General features: G+C 37.4%; 1 long non-coding RNA gene across 2 annotated transcripts in view; it reads left to right on the top strand.

Annotated features, from left to right (window-relative positions):
• The window catches only part of LOC122204794, a 106392-nt gene extending 93265 nt beyond the window's left edge, over nt 1-13127 (top strand). For both annotated transcript variants that reach the window (XR_006195786.1, XR_006195785.1), the window contains exon 4: nt 12233-13127. This is a non-coding gene — a long non-coding RNA (uncharacterized LOC122204794). The remainder of the gene's footprint in view (nt 1-12232) is intronic.
• The last annotated feature ends 7945 nt before the right edge of the window (nt 13128-21072 follow it).

Below are 21072 nucleotides of genomic sequence, written 5' to 3'. Positions count from 1 at the left end.
CTAGTGGGGGCTTCAAAATCATTTTTATTCCCTTGATTGTCTTTGAAAATGATCCTGTTAATATATGATAGGAACAATAACATAGAGGAAATGATCAAACAAGGTATAGTTTGGGGAGAACAATGACTGTTGTGTTTAAATTTCTAGGAATGTGATGCACTTCATAACTGTTGTTCACTCTCATTGCATTCCATTAAATCTGGAAGATTATTGGTTGGTTATGCTGAGTGCTTCTTTTCATTATCCTTAGAGCACAAATAATAAGTTGATTTTCAAGCTGCAAATGCTTTCTTTTTAATCAAGCTTTTGCCAGAGTGGAACTTAAGTTCAAGAGTTGTTATTACTTTAAAAATCTGTATTAACAGCACAAATCACCATGGTTTCTAAGCACTCTATTGCCTCCAAATCGTGTTAACATGTGCACCCAGAGACTTGGGTGTTGGGCCAAATCTTATCAATCTAAATGAGAAAGAAAACAAAGTTCAATGACTATAGATAGGAAAACAAATACTGTAAATGCCCTGGGTTTGAACACATTGGGTTATTTTAAAGCTTATACAGATAAATAATGTGAATACATTGTCTACGTATTTGTTGTCAAATTACTGCTTCTGAAAAGTACAAAGAATGTCTTTATTGGGTACCTGCCTGTATACCAATTTAAAGAAAAAATTCTTTACAACAACAGGATCTTCACAACTGGGAAGATGTGCTATGAATAAACAACTCTACTGAATTTATTCAGGAGCATTTAGGGTAATAGTCCAGTCAATTAAATAATAAGCCCAGGGGCCACTACCCAAATTAATGGTAGAATATCTATTGTATTGCTTTTCCAAAAATTCAAAATATACTACACTGTATTTCATAACTCCATATAATGTTTGACTAATACTGAGAATTTGATCATTCTAAATCCTGGGATTGCAGGGTTTGTTGTAGTACCACCCCACTATAATTTAAGTCCACCTGCCTTGAAAGTGATGTACAGACACCAGGAAGCCTTTGTCGTTAATCTGCCTTGATGGTAGAATAGCCTCTTCTGAGAATATAGAAAAAGATCAAAGAATAGCCCTCGTCTGTAGCCATCATTTAAAAAGCAAATAAAACAGGGAAGGATAGCATGAAAGACACAAATTCTCTCTACAAAGACATACTGTACATTTATTTTATTTTTAAAATTTACACACACAAAAAGCCATGAATGTTTTTGTGTATGTAGGTATAAAAACTTCAAAGAATAGTGTCTCCACTTTGCAGATGTTTTCTCCAAGACAGCTGCTACTGTATTTGGTTTCAAAGCATATGGCACACGTGTTCATGTAGAGATATGTAATTTTACATTTCCTTTTTAGGTTAACTGGTGACTTTATTTATTTTTGTAAAAGTTTCTTTTTGGCCTAATAATATATCCTAGAGCTTTTCAAATGTCAGTACATATATATCTACCTGATTCTTCAGAATTGCCACAGACATGGTGTTCTATGAATGTGAGCACCACCACGTATTCAACTAATTACCAATTGATGGATTTTGTTCTTACCAATAATGCTGTGGTAAACATACTTCTATTTACCATACCCACATCTGAATAGTTGTCTAAGGTACATACCTAAAAGTGGGATTGCTACCTTGAAGATTACACATATTTAAATCTTTATGAGATGCTGCCAAACTACCATCCAAAAAGGCTATATACCAATTTATATACCCAGCAGCACAGCAGAAATGGGACTTCCCAGTCCCTTATACCCCCGTGATTATCGTGATTAAAATTTGCCAACGTGTTAGGTGAAAATATCTTATTATTTGTATCTGTATTTTCCTGATTCCTAGTGAGGCTGAGTATCCTTTCATGTGTTTATGGGGCATTTGCACGTCTTCGAAATCCCATTACTTGTTACTATATGTCTTCTATTAGGACTGTTTTCTCCTGATAAGACAATTCAAAGAGCTGAGCTTTGAGGGAAAGGTACTTTAATAGGGAAATGAGAAACCCTGGACAAACATATCTCACATTATTACTGAATGTTTTAACCCAGAACTACTTGTGGATAAACAGAATTAATGACTATTAATTGAGTGGATTTAATGTACTAACATGAAATAACATAAATTCTAAAGTTCAGAATCCTGTGTAAGTTTTACTTAATGGTATTTCGGTAACCTTTGACAAATTACTTAACTTCTCTACAGCTTAGTTATCTCATCTGTAAAATGGAGAAATCTTACCTACCTGATAGATTGGTTTTTTTAAATTTTTTTAATGTTTATTTATTTAATGTTTAATTAATTTAATGTTTATTTATTTATTTTTTAATGTTTATTTATTGAGACAGAGAGAGACTGAGCATGAACAGGGGAGGGGCAGAGAGAGAGGGAGACACAGAATCTGAAACGGGCTCCAGGCTCTGAGCTGTCAGCACAGAGCCCGATGCGGGGCTTGAACTCACGGACCGTGAGATCATGACCTGAGCCGAAGTCAGACGCTTAACCAACTGAACCACCCAGGTGCCCTCCTGATAGATTGTATTGAGGATTATGTGAATTTGATGTATATAAAGTGCTTGGAATAATGCCTGGTCTATAGTAGTTGCTCCAAGAAGAAGATTGTGCAAATAACTCATTGCACATGTACAGTTGAATAGAATGTGTGTGGAAAATGGTGATTTGAAGAGCAATTCAAGAGTTACATTATACATATATATTTACATATATTTACATATGCATAATGAGAATTTCTCATTATGTGAGTGGGGAATCAGGTGGTAAGCAATAATTATGAAATCTTCCAAGAGAGGAAGAGGCATCTGAGAAGGCTACCTGATGCTGCCATCTGGCTATTTCGGTTATAATTCTCTTCCTGAAGTGCAGGTAGGTGCATGTGTCAGGAGCAAAAAGCCAACTAGGATAGGGTGTCCTATTGGAGGGCATTCAAAGCAGGGAGCACTAGTAAAACATCCATGTCGAAATCTTTAAGAATGACATGAAAGTTAGGAGCTCCTCTGACACAATGTGAAGAGTGGAAAGGACTCAGCCCAGTCCCAGAAACTGGACAGGAATTGAGTCGGAATGAGAACAGGGAGAAATTAAAGAGGAAATGAGACAATTACTTCACTCTTCCTTGAACTATATGCCTCACTTTTATGAGTCAGTGGATGTTAGACAGGCTCACACACATAGGACAAAAAGATTCAGCACTGAAACCAGATGAACAATTACTATGATCTAGGTTAACTAGACTAAAACCACCATGATCTTGAATGTGTATATTGTTGCTTTGTGCCATAGACATGATATGCAGCAAGCATATCACACTGAGGATCTGCTCGTCAAACTGCAGTCAAAGACATAAATCACTTTTATATAGTATCTAACCAACATACATCCAACATTAACTCCGCTCCCCATTGATAATCTTAACATTAAAATGGATTTTAAAAATGTAAAGAGGCTTCTATAACTAGCAAAAAAAAAATGACATTAATGAGACAGCAAGAGATTATATTTGCTTTCCTAAACCATGAAGTTGAAATCATGGAGAATTCTTCCTAAACTAAGACAACTGCAATGAAGAGTTTGCTTCCATGCCCTTCTCCTGCAGATTTTAGTCTATGCTTTGTATTTGCAGAAAGGTATCTTTCATTTTCTTCTTAAAATTCTGTCTGAATATTTAAGTTTGACATATCCTCTGAGTTATTTCTGGAGACTCATTCTGGTATGGTGACCATTCACAGTTTGACATATATGTATGTTATTGAAACCTTGCAGAGATTTCCATGAGTGATTTTAGTGATAGTATTAATTTTGAGCATCAGGTGTGTGCTATTATAAATTTATATCAACAGCATACATTGTAACAGCATCTTGCCCATATTTTGTTGGGGAGGGGAGAGCGAGGTGTGAGGGGGGCAGGGAGAGTGGGAGGAGGGAAGCAGGTTGTGGAAAAGGCCCTGTAACTGGAGTCAAAACTCCGTGACTGAGACAAGTATCACCACTTCCCACCTAGGCAAATCATTGAACTTCCTTTCTTACATTTGTACAATAAATAACTGTGGGGATTAAAAAGCTAATATGTGTAAAAATTTTCCGTAATAATAACAGCTAACACTTTGGAGTGCATACTATGTGCCAAGAACTCAGCTAAGTGCATTATATGGATCATTTCATTTAATCCTTCCAACAACCCTGCGAGTTAGGAATTATTAGTTGCATCATTTTACAGATGAACAGCTTGGAGAAATCAAATAACTTGCCCAAAGCTACAATGCTTGTAAGTGTAGTAAGTGGGGTTTCAAGCTCAGCACTAACTCCAAAATTAAACTTAATCACTGCTTTATACACTACTTTCTTCCATGTTTCATTGGCTCCTGCTAAACATATCAGCACAAAATAACTTTCCGCTGTCGTGCCAACTCTGCCTCTCAAGAACTCTCTCTTTGACAAGGATTTTTCTTAATAGACCACTATTGCTCAATAAAACATTGTGCTGTTTCAGATGTTTTCACTTACTCCTCATAACAATTCTATATTATAGAGTTATCCCCATTTTACAGAGGAGGAAAATGAAGCATAGAGAAGTTAATTGAATTCCCCAATATCACACAGTTAGGTATGTGGAAACCATGCTTTGAATCCAAATTCACCAGACTCCAGAGTCCATTTGCTTAAAGACAGTGCTATACAGAGTCACATCTTATTCAGGGGTTAAGTTCTAACGTCAGCATATAAGGCAAAAATTGCATATAATCAAAGCTACCACTAAAAGTTCCTTTAATCACAGATCAAGTACCATACATGGACGTATTCTATACTGCTATGGGGACCCATAAATGCAACACCAGAAATTTTTCCTCCAGGACTGGAACAGATTGCTGTTTCTTCATTTGAGCACAGATGAAATAGTTAGTTTATGTTTAGAGGCCATGTTTTTGAAAAGTAAGTGTCTTTAACATAAGAATCATGCCCAGCTCAATAAAGTGTTCATATTATAAGAAGTAAATGGAAACTGAAGCCAGCTGACTGAATAGCAAAGTAATGCTTCCCATTTCATGCTCTCTCCAGGCATATAGCCATTGAATGCAATGGCTCACCTGTACTACTAAATTTTTACTTTTTTTTTTCTTTTGAACACATGTAATGTGCTTCTACTATATGCCGTGAGGCTACATCAAGGGTTGGGGGAAATAGCATAGTCATTAATGATTCGTGTAGGGTATAATGATATGAGTGGCAGTTTTTGCCATAACTGTACTAAGTACTTAAATATTAACTAAATCTGAAGCTCTCTCTCTCTCTCATATCCACATAGTTTATATTTATGTTTTATAATATTTAACACACTTTTCTTATTTGACTGTAAGTCCCCAAGGGCAGGGACAATGACTGTCCTACTAATGACTTTACCAGAGAATCCAGCAGAATAGCTGGAACAATGGCCCAGCTCAAAACAATACTGTTGAATAATGAGTGAATAAACAAATAAATGATTATGTTCTCTTTAAAGTTAGAATCTTTCTGCAATGTCTGGAGAACCCATATTATTTTGTGAAGTTAACCTTCACTTGGTTTGACCCTCTCATCCAGAAGGCATGGAGAACATAATCTATTAGATTTCCTGGACCTCTACCTGTCAAGTATGCTTAGTACTTCATTACACAAAATGTTCAATAAAGGTAAGAGAATGGATGCAGTAGTCAAGTTGCCTGAGCTCATGTGCCTGAGCATTTACTCTCCAAGCCTCAGCTTCTTCATCTGTAAAATGGGTTAGACAATAGTTCTAAGTAACCTTTCTTCAGTATAAATTATATGACAGGCACCATTCTAAATGCTTTATACAGTTAAGTTCACTTAACATTCCCAGACACCCTGTGAGATAGCATCTACGAACCTAAGGATCTTGTTCTGGTCTGTGCAGCTGGGAAGCAGCTTTGCAAATACTGCAAAGCCTGTATTTGTAACCAGTGCTGTATATTGCCTCACAGCATGGTCATGCTTAAAGTGGCCAGCTTCATGAAGTATTAAGCACAGTGTCCAATACATAAAGACGTCTCAATAAATGCTAGGTCTAATCAATAATAACATAACAATTGCATGCTATGCATTCAACAGAGCACGGTAACCACAGGGAATGCTGTGGTTAGGCTGCCTAATCCCCCTTCAGAACAAAGACCTCATGAACCCAGCTACGAGGAATGTTACCTCATGACCCAGTCTAAAGTAAGAAACGTCACCGAGATTCACACCCTTTCGGAGCAGTTCTCTTTCAATGTCTGGTTGATAAGGGAAGGGAGGGGGAGAGGGAACAAAGGCCCTGTCCCCTTGCCTCAATTTGGGACAAACCTGAAAGACTAGCCATGCTCCAGAGCTTCCTGTGGCATCTCCTGAGACTTCTGTCACAACTGCATCACCTTCTCCCTCTGCACAATCTTGCTTCCCTCATCCCCTTTGGTGCAGTTCCTGAGCACATACTCCAATATTTCTTGCAGATCTTTCAGATCAATATTTCAGATCTTCATGTGAGAGTCTGTTTCCAGAAAACCTAGCCTAAAACAATAAAAGACTCCCAGTACCTCACAGCTTCCTGAAGCCATGGGATGCTCCATGAGTGCTTGGTTTCACACAGAGAATTGTATCCCAGATCTCTTATAGACCCAGGAGAGTGGAACTCTCCCGTGATGGACCCACTCTTTCTGGAATCATCTTTCTTTGTTACATTCCTACCCAAACACTTTTCCTGATACATACTTTTCTCTACCCACCTGTTTCCATATTGAATTTGTCATAAACTCTCGTTGACAAGCTGATGACAAAGGTATATAAAATTACTTAACAAGTACGGAGTCAATTTATCTATTATAATAAAAACATTAAAACATGCCAAAACTAGTTTTCAAGGAAATATAAACTTGAATCCAATTTAAAATGTCCTTACATTCATCTCTTAATTTTGGTGCCTAAATAGGAGCATCATCCTCAAAGTAATCTCAATTTAGCTTATGCACAAGGAAATATTAATTCTTATGTTTGTAGCTTAAAAAACTCAAGTTATTAATACAAAGTTTATAATAATCTTGCAATTTCCCTCAATCATACTGTAAAAACAGAGTCTCCATCTCACTTTACCCCTGCTGGAGCCCAAGTGAGGCTACAATTTTATATGCTCTGGATTGGCTGAGTTGAGATTTTCTTTTTCTTTCTTTCTTTCTTTCTTTCTTTCTTTCTTTCTTTCTTTCTTTCTTTCTTTCTTTCTTTCTTTCTTTGTAATTTATTGTCAAATTGGCTTACATACAACATCCAGTGCTCACCCAACAAGTAAGTGCCCTGTGAGTTGAGCTTTTCTGACCTGGGCCAAACAGTCTCCAACCTTGACAAGTTATGCAAAGAGTTATGTATAGGTTAATGGAATTAACCAGGGAAAAAAATGGGAAAAAGAAATGTTCCTGATTCTTCAATGCCTGAGCATAAGGATACAAACATTCACTCCTAGTTCTTACAAAAGAATTATGGGGTTCACTTGCCATGCTCCAGGAAGTGGTATTATTTCACCTGACAATTGATCAAGTCTGATTGGAATATCAACTTTTGAGTGAGCTCGGATTGATGTTATTTTGAAAATAAAAAGCCTATATATGTATGTATATCTTATCTATATCCAAACACTTGCTCATATGACAATAAGGCAGTTTTACACTAATTGGCTAACTGAACATGTGATGTGCTGAAGTGATACTAACAAAGCGCAAACATAAGAGAAAGAAAAGAGCAAACACAAGCTGTCATTCCAAGACTACAGTCCTCAGAGGAAATGCGGCAGACATTTGCTCATGAAGAAATTGATGCCCATGGTCCTCCATATGTGGGTATCGCTCAGGCTATTTTTGGTACTGGTATACATTTAAATGGAGAAACAGAAGGACGTTTTGCAGAGGGGTTGCTAAGGTTGAATGTTTGTGTATCCTCATCCCCCAGATTCATATGTTGAAATCCTCACCCCCAAAGGTGATGTTATTAGTAGGAGGAACTTTTGGGAGGTGATTCGGTCATGAGGGTGGAGGTCTCATGAATGGGATGGGTGCCCTTATAAAAGAGACCTCACAGGGCTCCTTAGACTCTTCCACCATGTAAAGATACAAGGGGAAATCTGCCACCCAGAAGAGGGTCCTCACCTAACCACCAGGCTGTTCTTGGACTTCCAGCCTCCAGAACCATGAGAAATGAATCTCTGTTGTACACAAACTATCCAGTCTGTGGTATCTTGTCACAGCAGCACATTGGACTAAGTTTCTCACATCTAAAGATAACTTCTCTAAGTATCCACAGACACTCTCCCCCACAGAAGGAGTGCTTTTAGTTTACCCAAAATAAGTAAGTGAAACTTTTTTCCCTTTCCTTATCAGGGAAAGGGAATGTCACAACCATCTACACATGACCTTTAGAAGGAAGTGTTTCCACAAAACAGTGCCTGGGAAGAGGCTCACTGAATCCAGAAAGTGGATGATTCCAAGGGCAGGATTCTACCCCAACAACTTACAGAAGCTTCTTCTCTCAGTACAGTCCAGCAACCCCAGCTGTGATGACTGCCCATTCCTACACAGAACCAGCCAGAACTAGCGGTTTTATTTTCATTGGCAGCTCCTTTTATGATTCAGATGTTCCCAATTCCTCAGTTAATTTGTCCAGAGCTGCTAAACAATCTTTCCATATTATCTGCAAGTTGACAGGGTGTTAGGGGGGTGGGATGTAGTTAACTGACTGTATTCTCTACAGCTTCCGTTATTCTTTACAGCTAAAGGTATACAGGCCCCTGCGTTTGGGATTAACTATTTACCAAGTTTCTAAATTTTTAAAATATACTACATTTTAAGCTCAGGACAAAATGTAAATAATGATAAAATAAATTGCTTTACCTTTTCTTTTTCCAGATCTTAGAAAAGTTTACAAAGACACAAATTAGACGCTGTTTTTAAATAGCAGGTAACTCTTACCTACAGCATTCAGATGCATAGAAGTAATTTAGAAACAGGTGGTTGGAATGAACTTTAGGATATTTTTATAAATATATAAATTATGAGAAAAATAAAAAGCTATCAAGATACTTTCTCTTTTAGTTAAAAGTATCCAATGTGCTGCAATGTGCATTATCGGTATTGAGCATTTCGCCTTAATTTAAATGAGTGTATTTTTAAAATGTTTGGTTATCACAGAGTTTTTACATGGAAGAATTATACACTAAGCATTAAAAAATCTTCAGAAACAAACCAAGAAACAGATTATTAACTATAGAGAAGAAACTGATGGTGACCAGAGGGGTGGGGGGAGAGGATGGGTTAATAGGTGATGGGGATTAGGGAGTGCACTTGCGATGAGTACTGGGTGATGTGTGGGATTATTGAATCACTATGTTGTACACCTGAAACTAATACAACACTGTGTGTTAATTATAATGGACTTAAAAATAAAAACATAATAAAAATAAATAAATAAAAACACTATTAAAAATCTTTAGAAAATATGGCCTCAACAAGAATGCAAAAGCTAAGAGAGTGAAATTATAAATAGATGACCTCTGAAGTGCTCTCATTTATAAGAGTCTAACATCTAGAAGTTCTTTGTTTGCATTCGGGGTGAGTGTTTCCCTTATCAAATGTAATAAATTTAGATAAATGCATAATGTGTCATTTGCACACTTCTCTCTAAATTCAAACAGAATACACAGAACATGTTGGGATTGATTCATTGATTCATTGATTGGATGATCGAATTTTTATCTATTTTTTCACACAAAGGATTTGAGACAACTGGCAAGCAAAAACCATGAAATGCAACAGTGGGATATAAATGGATGTCAAACGCAAAATCATGAAATTAAAACAAAAAAGGCAGGGTCCCTGGATGGCTCAGTTGGTTATGGGTCGGACTTCAATTCAGGTCACCATCTCCCAGTTCCAGCCACACATTGGGCTCTGTGCTGACAGCGTAGAGCCTGGAGCCTGCTTAGGATTCTGTGTCTCCCTGTCTCTCTGCCCCTACCCTGCTCACACTCTGTCTCTCTGTCTCTCTCTGTCTCTGTCTCTCTGTCTCTCTCTCTCAAAATAAACATTTTTTTGAAAAGGCAAAAAAAATAATAATAATAATGTCAGTATGCTTGCTTTACCTGAATCTCTAAATCAGTACTGAGCCTTCTGGTAAAGACAGTGAAAGGGGTAATTAGAACCAATTATTTTTCTTATTTCTAGAAAGGGGGAAATAATTACAGTTCTTAAAGGGAAACCAAGATTTTTCTATAAATTATTTCTAAAAGAGTTACTCACAGGTAATTTTATATAAGCACAACTAAATTAGATAGTAGAGAAAATCTTCAACCTTATTTCCAGCAAATGCTTTAGCAAATTTTGTTGTAACAAGTAAAAGACAAGTGCATAATATTAAATATAATTTATTATATGCAATTCTTAAAGGGAAACAGCCCACGCAATCCAAATGTATAGATATGTGGTGATTGAATCTAATTGAGAATAAAGTGATCTGTGCCTCCCTATTGCACTCAATTGCAATGCAGAGATGCTTTCAAAGACTTTTGAGTTAAGTAACAACCGTTTGCATATATACTGAAGCCCTACACTTTTCAGAGTTTTGGTGGTGCTGAGTTTTTATGGTATACAATGCAGAAGTTCAGAAAGGTTACTCCACTCAAAATTTGAGACTTCTTTCCTACTCAGATGTTAGGTCCTGGGGCTGATGATTGACCAATTCACGTCACTCTGTGCACCACTAGGGTTAACTTTCTCTTTATGAATTTTCCAAAATCACCAGAAACACTTCTCATCACCTCCCATTTGTGTTAAGATGGACACTTATGTCATCTTAACACAAAGAAATATGTACTAGAACATTTCAACCTAAGATTAGTTCCCGGCTGTGGCTGAGTCTATTTGGCCACAGACATAAGCTCATATGTGTATAAGGATTGGCATTTTATTTATTTTTTATTTATTGATTGATTGATTGATTGATTGATTTCTTAGGATTGGCATTTTATTTAAAAAAAAATTTTTTTAACGTTTATTTATTTTTGAGACAGAGAGAGACAGAGCATGAATGGGGGAGGGTCAGAGAGAGGGAGACACAGAATCTGAAACAGGCTCCAGGCTCTGAGCCGTCAGCAAAGAGCCTGATGCGGGGCTTGAACTCACGGACCGCGAGATCATGACCTGAGCCAAAGTCGGCCGCTTAACCGACTGAGCCACCCAGGCGCCCCAGGATTGGCATTTTAGAGAGATTGTCTACATTTGTAGGTCCTGCTTCCAGCAGCTTCTAGCAGGTGATTCTTTGTCTTGTTTGTGGGTGGGGATTTTTGTTTTGCTGTCATTCTACTATTTTGTTTTTGTTATGAATCACTTTTATCCTCTTGCAGACCAGGGGTGGAGGGTGTGAAGAACCAAAGCTGAAAACCTCTAGTAACCCCTACCAATTTTTTATGCATCAGTCCATGTATGTGATATGTCTATACTTGCTAGAAAGCAAGTAAAATGTTGGGAAATACAGCTAGTACCTGGTGTACTAGAGGTAGGAAAGTCTGCCACCTGTTATTGCACATTTATTTGGTATCATAAGCAAGTTGGGGGAGATACCAAAGAGTTAAGTTCATATATATCATCCAAGGAAGTGTGGATTCCATTACCTTTTTGTACAATCAAACCTATTTTCCTGGGTGCAAAGTTTCACTTACTAAAACAAAGGCATGCCAAAAATGCAATGCAATGCATTTAAGAATATAAATGCCAGTGCTATGTGGGGTGTGTGTGTGTGTGTGTGTGTGTGTGTGTGTGTTGAAAAATTACCAGCACCAAAACTGTTTCCCCGACCAGTCCTTTCATGGGTTCAAATGAATCTAGAAAATATCGATTCATTTGGCCAAAGGACTTCAGAAAATATTAAGTACCTCATAAAGCCAAAAGACAACATGAGAAAGGATAACATGATGCCTCAAGCTCACTTCAAAGGAGTATCATTTGAATCAGGTTTCCATAGATCACGGAAGTCTTTGCTTATGGTGGAAGCTTTTAATGTCCATTTATTCAGGACCTTGCCTTCTTTCTACAACCCATGAAATAAAGCAGCACCAAGTAGAATTCTACATATTTCCATTCATTAAGATGTTCTGGAATGAAAATTGGCACCTGTATATGAAAAAGCTCAGTGTTCCTAATTTTTTTAATTCCATGATTAGAATGAATACCATGAAGGCCAAGAGAAGTGTGAAGATTCAGAAGCACGGGCATGTTCCAAAAGAAGAGAAACCAACATCTATACAATTGTATGACCCTTGAAGATATTTCACCTTAAAATAATGCCAAATCCCAAAATGGATACACAGTAATCTGTCTATTCAGTTAATTCCGTACTGTGTCCTAACTTTAAGTACATGCTTACTGTGGGCATTTAAAATTTTCCATACCACTAGCTGGACACTCTACCAAGCACTTCACCTGGCTCTTCTCATTTAGTCATCATACAAACCTTGTAAGTGCTTTCCCCATTTTACAAATGAAGATGCTGAAGCTTAAAATTGTCACAAAGCAGATAAATCAGGAGACTTACTTCAATCTGAGTGATGAGGAAGCTGCTATGCTGACATTCCAAGGTGGCAGATGATCAGATGTCACTTCACACGATTGCAGGACAGAGGATGCAGTGAAGAAAAGAGAATTAGGAATTTCAGTTTAGGACACCTGAGCTTAAGTCATGTGCTCATGGACAGACATGTGCTCGTCTATAAGACAGACACAATGAAAAAATAGTATCTCAAAGTTTTTGTATAAATCAAATGAACTGCATGTGAATGCATTTTATCAATAGCATGAAATACTGTGTGGCTCTTATTATTATCATTAATTTCCTGACATTTGTTCCCTGGCTTCTGATTATCTCTTCAAATCTGCACTGGTATAGGAATCAGGCTCATTAGAATGCTTTCAGGAAAAGTTGGAAGTGTTTCTCTATAAATAAAATGTGTGAACTTCAAGAGCATCCGCGCTCCAATATTTTTTGGTTTTTGTTTTTTGGCTCCTTAGAAATGTACTTGCCTATTTTCTGGTTCCCAAATATGTTTCAAATATGAGAGGTTAGTGGGTAATTACTTGCTAAATTAGTTATAACTTTAATTTGCATAGCACTTTTTTACATTAAAGTGTGTAAATGAGATGCTAATTTTTAAAAAATGATAACCATTATTTTCTATTAATAATTCTTTCCAATGTGGAAATGGAGGTTCTATATACAAAATTATAATTCAAGTGTGTACAATCCTTACTTTTTTTTCATATTTGTAGGTAATTTACCAAATGCTAAAATTTTTATGTTCATCATTTTTACTGATAAATGAAATAACATAGAATTAACATGCCTTAAAAAACATATTCAGGGGTGCCTGGGTGGCTCAGTTGGTTAAGTGTCCGACTTCAGCTCAGGTCATGATCTCGCGGTCCGTGAGTTCGAGCCCCACGTCGGGCTCTGTGCTGACAGCTCAGAGCCTGGAGCCTGCTTCAGATTCTGTGTCTCCCTCTCTCTCTGACCCTTCCCTGTTCATGCTCTGTCTCTCTCTGTCTCAAAAATAAATAAACGTTAAAAAATTTTAAAAAAAACATATTCATTCCCCTATTGTTAAATATTTATGTTGCTTTCCAGGTTTCCACAATGTTTCAGTTGTGCTGCAAAATACCTTTCTACTTATACTTCTGGTTTTTCTTCCTTTTTTCCTTCCTTCTGTGTTTTTTCTCTTGTTTGTGTTTTTGGTCTGAATTTCCATAAAGCAGATCATTTTATCAAAAAGAATGAAAAGTTGTGTGATTCCCCCATATGTGTTGACAACCTGATGTTGCAACCAGCATAAAAGTATTCCTGTTTCTTCAAAGCATCAACAACATGGCCTTAAGTACTTTGATCTATATATTTTAATTTTCCCATGTGATTATACTTAGCTCTTTAACTGACATACATCAGGTAAAGAGTGAGTTTTCTCAACGTTAATATGCAAGGTTCCAAGAAGCAGTCGCTTAATAATAGCATTGCCCAGTTTTTTACACCTATGGAAAAGAATTATATTTTGATATATTTTTCCTTCTTCATAATTAATTTTCCTTAAATTGGCCAATTTAAGTTTTTCACCATCAGTAGAAATGTAACTTTGAGAGTTAAATTAAATTTTAGTTATACAGAAGTAAAGTGACATTTTTACAACCCAAGATGCCACCTCTTTGGAGATGATAAAATTTGGAAACACCTATAGTTAGTGTGACAAATACAAAATATAGATTTATATGTGTGTATACATCAGTTAGCCTAATATTTAGGCTTTATTATATCCTATTAGTTTAGCTTCATGATTTCTGGCATATATTATATTTTCTTTTATCTGTCATTCTTCTGTTGATTCCTTATGTTTGATGTCCTTACAAAGAACCCAACTGCAACTCAAGAAATATCTTCCATTTCAAGCTTTATTCCTCAAATGTTTTTAACTCTTTGTTGGAATGACAAAATTTTCCAACACTAGTGAGATCCCAAAGCAGGGACCTTTTCATTTGTTTCTGCATTCTATAGTATCATGTCCCTAACACAGAGACAGCCATGACATGTGATGTGTCAACAGTTATTAAACTATGAGCATTAGGCTTTAACTAACTCTGGCTACTGAGTAAGATTCTGGTTTGAACTCTTCAGTCCCCTGACAACTGGATTAGGCCTGGTTCTTTTGGGGTTTGTTATGCAGAATGAGGAAGAAAGCTAGAGGCAGAGAAACATGCTAGCACTGAGGAAATCTTCAAATAAAGAAAGGCTGGCAGATTTTAGGGACAATTTAGGATGAAAGAAATGTGGAAGCACTTACAGTGAAGAAAGGAAATGAATGAGAAAGATGAAGAAAAATTTAAAATATTATGCAGTCTATGTATATCTTCATGCTATTTGAAAAAAATGCAAATAAAATATTTGTTATTTTAAGATTATTTTGTGACTGGATGTGTTCATTTTAACCTCGATGCCACTTATACTAGGCACTATATGAATACGTGGAATGCTTTTTTATAAGGACATGCTGAGTATGTTCAATTTCATGATGGCTTAAGACCTTTGTTGTGTTGGATCATGCAAAGAGGTGAATTTTCACCACGTGAGGATGTAGAAATAAATATAAGTGCTTAGACTGAATGTGAACTATCCTCAGAATCTACTCTGGAGACACTTGAGGGTTTTTTTCTTCTTAACCCATAAATCTCTGCTTTACCTTTGGGATATTTCTCTTAAAAGCAAACAAGATGCATCTAATTAAAGTGTTTCCCACAGATTTATACATATGTGTCAGTCACTTTGCTGCAAAACAGATACCAAGAAAATCTCAGCAATGCAGAACATAGCATGTATTTGTCACTCTCCAGACTCTTGTTCACTGGGGTTCAGCTGACCTAGGCTGAGGTCAGTTGGACTTGGCTTCCACCTGCAGCTGGGCCTGGGTCTGTTTTACAAACCTCTCATGGTCTTTGGAACAGCAGCCATCCAACGAATGTTCTTCTATGGGCAAAAGGTAGGAGCCCAAGAAAACAAGTTCAGCTGGGCAAGCACATTTCAAGCCTTCGTTTGCATCCTGTCCACTAAACTTCCACTGATCCATTGATCAAAGCAATGAGTTATCCAAGCCCTAAGTCAAAGCCTAGGTAAATGCACTCCTCCTTAGAATGAGGCCATACTACTACTATAGGGAAAGACAGAATTGAGACTAATGACTTAACTTGTACATCTTGCTAAATTATATTTTTATTATACATATGTTACATTTTACATTATATTATATGTGAATGCATTGCTAAAGCCTTTCCTGCTGTAATCATAGGATTCAGTGTAATCTCACTATCATCATATTTTCTGATCTTGTGATAAATATAGTCAAAGATTTTATCAGCTAGTTTCATTTCCTTAAGCCATATCCCTTGACCATGTAGGCAAAGACTTGCTGGCATTAGCAGAAGCAGAATGAAATAATGCATGGCAACCTATAGACATTGTAGTCAACTGAAAACTGGATGCCAAAGGGAACAAGCTATAGGCAACCTCCGCTAGCCATCCCATACACATACAGAGGCCAGCAGCACTAACCGTGGATGCTGCCGGGAAGAGGTTTCTGGCCACCCACTTCTGGAATGAGGATGATGTATTGTGGCACTGGGGAAGATACCAGTAAAAAAAAAAAAAAAAAAAAAAAAAAAAATCTGTAATAGCAAATTTAAACCCCATGATGGAGAGGCTGATAAACCAGGAAACTCACTGCTTGATTTAGAAAGCAGCAGGGAGCTAGTAGGGAGACTTAAAGAGGAAGATTGAATAGCTGGTACAATAGAAAAGAAGATTGCTTTTGCTGAAAACCATTTCGAAACTCCACAGAAACATGACTGTGCCACCAGCCAGATGAAGGACTTCAGGAAGAAGCCATACTAAGGTGGGAGGAAACTGCAAATCTCCCAGTTAAACATGAATGAAGATTAAGGCAGATATGGCCATTATAAACAAATGGGCTGCAAGTGCTTTCATTATCAGAAAAGCTGAGCCCTCACCTTAATGGCATCAAACGTCAGAATCAGAACCGAGCAGAGGTCTTTCTGCCCAGGAGCAGATTAGAGGATAAACACCAGCCTACATAGCACCAGCTCCACCATCTGTGGTCATAGTAGTATATGCTGCCTCCCCATTTTGATTACTGCAAAAGAAATGGGGTTTTAGTTCTATGTCTGCCTTAAGCTGTGGAACCTTGGGCTATCATTTATTGACTCTCCGCCTCAGGCATCAGCTATTCATAATTGATTTAAAACTATATAAATATATTAATATGTCTAATCTCTTCTACTTGAGAGAGAATTAAAAGAAAAATTCTGCAAGAAAGCATTAAGCTCTTCAAACAAAGAGGTGTCATCCCATTCCAGAGTACAGTAGTTATTATTTTTATCCTGCCTCATCCTAATCAGTGTCATTGTACCAGCATTCTTAATGAATGTAATGTTTTCCCATTGAGTTCTTGGTAGGGTTCCATGTGATCACGAGCTAATCATTGCTGCTATTGTCTCAGTCTTGCTCAGTCTGCTTTCCATAGTGTACCCCGCAGTGATAGTACTGTTGGGGGTAGGGGCCAACTGGCTTTTTTTTTAATCTGGTGATGGAACCCCAAAAGAAAAGGTACAGTGTATACTGAGGGGATTTCAAATTCTGGAAGAGAATAACAATTTCTAGATGATTAGCCCTCATTTCAAAGAGAGGTTCAGTTCTCATAAGGTTCTCCTTCAGCATAATCATGAGATTTTTTTTCGGTCTGCATCAATTCTAACACCTAGAAATGGCATGGAGAACCGTTCTGTTTAGCAAAAGGTCACATGTCACAATATGAAGTATATCCAAACTCATTTTTGAGTGATCTACCTTATACCATGCAAAGTCTTCAATCCTTTGAGCAAGATAGAAGTCTCGCCAATTACAGTATGTGAAGAGGACGCTCCCGTCTGCCTTAGAGAGAATAAAGGTTCCCTGTGAATTGAACTTCTCCCAATGAGGACATTCCAGAAGCGCCATCTCACATCACATAGATTTTCATATATTAACATATTCCTTGAGATCCTGAGTGTAGTGTAGGCTGCTAAAAAGAGATCCTAAGGAAGAGAATTAATTATAAGATAATATTTCCAATGACATTTAAAACTGTAGCCAAGGTAAAAGTCATTTCACATATGAAATAGACAAAAACAAAACAAAAAAAAAACATCTGCTGGAAAGTTTGTGGCCAATAAGAAAATGGAAAATCATAATGATTCATGCCTGTTTATGTGTAGTATTAAACAGTAAGGAAACCATTTCCTAAGATCTCCTTAAGTATTAAGACTTTTAGAGTTTGCACTAATATACTCAGACAGTGAGAGTCAAGTAACTTTATGATTATGTTCATCCTTGTACATTAGCTAGATAGTGGTCCCAGAGTCAGCCAGGCCTGATCATTATGCTTCCATTCACACTTGGAAATGGCAATGAAGATTATGGACTTCAGAGTCAGAAGATCAAATCTGATTTTGCTTCCCAGTTCTTAGCAAATGACTCAACTTCACCAAGTACAAGTTTCATCATCTATAAAATAAGGATAATACCATCTATTTACATTTTTAGGAGATCATGTAATCAACGTGTCTGGCATGTAGAAGTCACTCAAGATAATAAGCTCTAGGATGATAAAGATTTCATAATTCTTATCTTCTTGTGAAAAGCCTTCCTGAAAGCCTCTTTCTAAAGAAACAAAAACTGTTTTTTCTTAAACAAAATGCTTTTACAGACACAAAGCATAAGAAATATGAAGAAAGTAGTCTTTACAAAAGTCCCTAATTCTTTGGCTACAGCTGTAAAATTTGTGCAGCAATGGGGCACCAAAAAAGGCCCTTAAAAATGTTGCAGTCTGTGATGGGCCAAGTTTTATTCTAAAACTCATTTGGATAAACACTAAATTGGGATGATTATTACAAAAAGAGAGAGAGAGAGAGAGTGACCGAGAGCGAGCGAGCAAGAGAGAGAGAGAGAGAGAGAGAGACTGAGAGAGACTGCCATATTGGCCTTTCCAAGTCCTCTTTGAGTTTCCTGTAGTGTGTCCTTTAGGAGAAGAATCAGAAAATCCAAACACTCAGCTAATAATCCTGGTGGATGTTGAAAAGGCCACACACTTGTCACAACTGATAACTTACTCCCCTGACAATAACTAGACTGAAGACACCACAGTGTTCTTTTTCATAGCTGAAAGCCAAACAACTATTGGAAGTACATAATTTATAGATAGGTAATAGTCCTGGCCTGAATTTGGTTTCCTGGGTGTAGGTGATCATGTGGTACAAGAGAGGAGACATTCCCCTTTATATTTTCCAGTGTCATGGCAATGCCTGAGCACTGCTTGAAAGAGATAAGACAAACTAATTTTTTGCTTCCTTTTCTTCACCCCATTTTCCTAGCTCCTGATGCTTTTTTTCCCTCTTATTCCAGTTCCTTGGGTTGCCTAAAACAACTAGTGAAATCCTACCTGGTCCTTTCTTATGTCCCCAAATCCCCTTATAATGTGAAATGAACTCCTCCTCCCCCATCAAAAAAAATTCCCAACAGGATATTCATTTTGCAACAATCAGGGTAAAATAATTTATCCTAATAATCCCATAATGATGAGGGGATCCCATACTTACATTTTTTGAAGAGGATGACTATTGCCAAAATTAATGCCTAGTTAGTAGAATAGAGAACAGTGTTACAAGGTACCAAGTGAATATAGCCTTTTTTTAATTTGGGGGGACATAAAAAAAAGAATAATTAGGCTTTAAATAGATGAGCCGTTAGGATCTGCCTCTTCTAAGAATTGGAACTTGATCCAATTTTTTCATGATTCATTCCCTCCTCAAATTCTGTTACCATCACTTCTCTACCAACCCCACACATATTTTTTAAATTTTTATTATTAAGTATAGTTGATATACAATGTTTTATTAGTTTCAGGTGCACAACATGGTGATTCCACAGTATTCTATACATTACACAATACTCACCACAAGTGTAGCTACCGTCTGTCACCACACAATGTTGTTATGGTGTTGTTGCCTATATTCCCAATGCTGTACTTTTCATCCCCGTGACTTATTTATTTTATAAACAGACTGGAAGTTTGCGCCTCTTCATCCCCTTCATTTATTTTGCCTATCCCCCCAGCCCCCTCCCTTCTGGCAACGACCACTTCGTTCTCTACATTTATGATTCTGTTTCTGGTTTGGGTATGTTTGTTCATTTGTTTTGTTTGCTTGTTTTTACCCAGAAGGATGCTCATAACAACAGGGTCCCTGGTGAAAGAGACAAAGAAGTTGATGTGGGAGAGGGCCACAATTTGGGCTTAGGGGTATTATTAGCTAGAGGTGAGCATGTTTTTCATCTGAATATTGATTTTTTAAAAACCCCTACAATTGCTAATATTGCATACAAGGCTGACCCAGAGATAGGAACATGTCATTTGATATTATTTCCATCCACAAAAACAAAGCTAAATATGGGTAGAACTTGAAAATTTGTCAGGGTATAGGCAAAAAGAAAGAAAAAAAGGTCATTTTCCAAACCTTTATAAAAATGTGACTGAACTGAAAGCCCTACAAAAAGCCGCCCACTCCCATGGAACTTCAAAGGGTTCACAGGAGTCCACACGCTGCCATGTAGACAACGCCAAGAGCTGTCACCACAGCCCCAGTACAAAGGAGGAATCTACGCTTCAGGAGGTTAAATGTCACACCCATAGGGAAACGGTGCTGAAAATAGAATCCAAGTTTCTGACTCCCACAGCATCCTTCACCACAGCCTTTCCTGGGCTACTTCCAGAATATCTCCGCTTCTAGTTTACCCGTTGCTGGTACCAGAAAGCACAGATGTGCACAAAAGCACATTTTAAATTGTGAGCATTTGGATTTGTTTTTGTTTATTTGACTCTCCAACATGGGTTCTTAGATCAGTAGTTCTCATTTAGAATCTGGTAATAAAAAGAGCTTCATCTTCTCTGGGTGAGCCAATTTTGAAATTTGGCTGATTCTTGCTACCAATAATGCAGCTGGGGTGAACTTAGAATCTTGAATCCATGCTGCCACTCACTAACTATGCAATGACTTTGTGCAAATAATTCAACTTTTCTCAAATACAATTTCCTGTTCTATAGGATGGGAATAATAACACTAATCTGGTAAGATGGTTTTCTGATTTGACAGTAATGTTATCTCTCATACGCATTATTGCCAACAGCCTTATATCTGGTCTCCTGACTTCTACCCTTGCCCACGTTTCATCTATTATCAAAAGAACGGCTAGAGTAGTCCTGTTAAAACATAAGTCCTGTCACCCTTCTGCTTAACACCTGCCCCCATACCTTCTCATCCCCTTGAGAATAGAAACCCAAATTCTTCACTGGCTTGTATTATCTGCCACCTTCTCATTGCCTCTCTGGCCTGACCTGTCACCACTCTTAACCCCGGAGCATGT

The sequence above is a fragment of the Panthera leo genome, chromosome D4 (assembly GCF_018350215.1).
Source record: "Panthera leo isolate Ple1 chromosome D4, P.leo_Ple1_pat1.1, whole genome shotgun sequence".
Taxonomy (NCBI): domain Eukaryota; kingdom Metazoa; phylum Chordata; class Mammalia; order Carnivora; family Felidae; genus Panthera; species Panthera leo.
The sequence above is the reverse complement of the archived record's forward strand: the minus strand, read 5'-3'. Positions and strand labels throughout refer to the sequence as shown.